Raw genomic sequence first — 3,467 nt, 5'->3', positions numbered from 1 at the left:
ATATTTAGTTGTTCGATGAATGTTTCATTACAAATGGAAGAGAATAGACAATGAGGTAGAAAGATTTTACTAAATTATTGATATCATAAATTTAATCTTATTTGAATATGAAAATAGTCAAATCTCTGGTGGCAAAGATAATATCTTTTAGAGCAGTTATGTCATTTAATGCGTGTGACCCATTAGGCTTCTAACATGTTAGCAATAAATATAAATCTTAATCAAATATCAATTTGTGATTGATTTATATTTATAGATCATAAGCGGCATCTAGCAATACATCATGACCACCCAAATGTTAAAAAGTCAATTAAAGAATTTGACAAAGCCTTTCAGTGATAAGCTTTTCGGTGCAATAATGTCCTTTCATAAAATATCCCGGATATGTCATAAAGCATGGTCGAGTGTCTAATTATGACATTCCATATTAATTTTCATAATTCATGATTAACCTTATGAATTTAGAAAACTAACTTTCCTCAAATTTATCATGCTTTGGACAAAGACTTTATATAAGTTAATCAAGAATTGAGAATAAGTGAGATACATCCCTTCACATTACTTAGGGTGATGAATACTCTCTTGATCACTTATCTACCTTCGCATGCTTCATGGCATACCTAAAAACACCATATTTAGGCATCTGATTACCTCTAGAGCAATAGGGGTGAAATCAAAGTATTTCATTCCCTATATAAGATGACCTAGTGTCTCAAGTCTAAGGACTAGTTGCACGACTATCACATAAGAATATATTCAATAGAAATTTGAGTGAAATACCAAATGGAGTTCTCATAGTAGATCATGTTCAGTGAACTTGTTCTTTAACAAGCACCTATATGTTATTCTCAAGTACCCCATATACTTAAATCAATGAGATCGATTGCTTATTTCCCAAATAAAGAGGCTTAACATGTACCAGTCTTTGAGCATTATCAATGCCTTATCTTGACAATACAATGACCAAGAACAATTTTAGGGACATAGCTTTGATGCATAGTGATCTCATAATTGCAACAACTTTGCAATTCTCTTGAAAGGCCTTTTTGTTCTATGGGCTTCACCCAATGAGTACTCAATAACTCCTTATCATTGCACTAACATGAAGGAAAACCTCTGTCACATATCGTTATATGATTAAGTATGTAGTAAATGACAATATATATTCCTTAACCAATCCAATTGGCTCAAAGGCATATACTAACAATCTCTCACTTGCAGTTGAGTCAATTGCTAATGTATCCAATATCAAACTCTTTCGCTTAGTAATTGTGTCTCTACTAGGATAACTCAAATTGTAATATTTGAGAATATGTTAATTTATATGTTTGATGATCTCTGTAATGACCCCTCCCCGGTCGCTACCGGCGTTCGAGACCTCCGGGAGATCTTGCCAAGTTCCGAACAAGTCTTAATGAAATTTCTTGATAACTCATTATACACATTTACTAAACCGCATTAATGCTTAAACCATATATATTTATATCATGAAATTTATCAATAAGCATAGTAATTCAATTTTGATCTTGAAGTCATAAAATCATGATTAAATACATTGAGTTCAAAAACTCAAATTTTCATTTATATCAAAACTAATATCTGTTGACATAGTAATACCAAATTGCTAAAACTCGACCTTTAACAATGGAGCGACTTGGGATAAAATGCTATGAGATGCCTTTACCTATCCACGGTGGACCATAACGCCGATGATTACACGTTGGATTGATCCTTGTTTGCAAAAGGGGAAATAAGGGGGGTGAGTCTCACAAACTCAATGATCATCGGCTCTGTGAGTAAGGCGTAGATGGAAACCAAGCAAACAACAGATAATTTGAATATTAAAATACAAGATTATCGAAAAAAATTTAATTGAAAGGGAGGTTTGTGTTTTATAGAAATGATGCTGTAAAATCACAGTGCAATATTTAATTTGGCAAAACGATGCTAAAAACAAGAGTAACAACTCAATGTTAAATCATCGAAAATATGATTTACCGGCAAGATACGAATATTAATATAAAGATATGCATGCTCCCAAACCTTTTGGCATGTAAAGAAAACAACGTGATCAGCCACATAAACCATCTCATAATCATTGCGTAAGAATTTAAAAGCTTTTGTTAAAAACAAAGGGAGTTGTAGAAAATCTCGACTTTCCATTGACAAAAGAGTCACGTTGAAAACTCACAAGGCTCTCGAGTAGGAAAGTATAATATCAACACGTGGACCTATTTCCAGGTACTAGCAATCCGGGAGCATCGCTTCCACCAAATCCCCACATGCCATGGAAGTTTCAATGATGTTGGCTGACATCGGAGAATCAAGCTGTCATAATCGCGTATCATTAGTAGCCTAGCCACGCATACATATATCACAGGCCATGGCCCCCGCCACACCTAACCTCTCGTCGGTGACCCAAAGATTCTCTAGCTAGAGCTCACTCGTGCACGAGGGTCACACTTAATCGATGTGACATCCAGCCTACTTTCGACGCTCTCATTTTATCAAAAACGTTGTTCCAAAACTAAACCAACTTTCTCAAGACTTTTTCCTTAAGTTGTTTGAAATCAAAGTTTGATAAATTGATAAATTTCGTTTCATGATAATTGTCATGGTGCAAATACTTGTATAAAAATCGGGCTAAAACCGACTCTCAAAGTTTACATATAAATCATTTAGTAAATGCATTTATCTATGCATATCACACAATCATATAAGGCACAGATTGTTAAGGCAAAACAAGGTGAAAGGCTTGTTTCCTAATTTTCAAATCACTTTACGCATATAATTTTATCTATATATATATATATGTCCAAAACAATTTCTAAAAATAATTTGCATTCACAATTTCCTAAGATTTCTAATAGCTCATGCTATTAACAAATTTTGCACTTAAAGTAAAATATACATACATATATACAAATACGAAAATTTTAAAATCAACACTCCCTACTCACCTCACAGTAACGGGATTACAACGTTTCTATTGGTTCGTGCGTGTATATAATTATTCCTAGTTACCGATCACGTACTTCGTCCGGCATGCCTCCATTACAAACTTTCCAAATTGGGTTAGGTTGGCCTAAGACTCCACTAGACCCATGATCTACTTTGGGAATGCACTACTCTGAGCCTTGTTTGGATGCCTTCCAGCACCAATGGACAGCACCAGCTCTTTCTCCCTCAGTCACAAACCGGTTACCACAAAAACCCAACTTTTTCTCTTTATGGTTGCCTAAACCGGATCTCCTCAATGCTACCCAAAGAACCTGAGCTCTCACGTTCTCTACCAACTTCAAAAGATCAAGCTCTTTCCCTTTAGAAAATACCCAAATTGGAACTAAAAAAAAAAATTAACTTTTGCCTCTCTTTTTCCTTCCTTTCTTTTTCCCTTCTTCTTTCTTTTCTTCTCTGCTTTGGTCGGCTTTCCTTCTCTCGTTCACAACCGACTTCTCTCTTTCCTT

This window comes from Theobroma cacao, chromosome 7 (assembly GCF_053813885.1).
Source record: "Theobroma cacao isolate CCN51 chromosome 7, ASM5381388v1, whole genome shotgun sequence".
Taxonomy (NCBI): domain Eukaryota; kingdom Viridiplantae; phylum Streptophyta; class Magnoliopsida; order Malvales; family Malvaceae; genus Theobroma; species Theobroma cacao.
The sequence above is the reverse complement of the archived record's forward strand: the minus strand, read 5'-3'. Positions refer to the sequence as shown.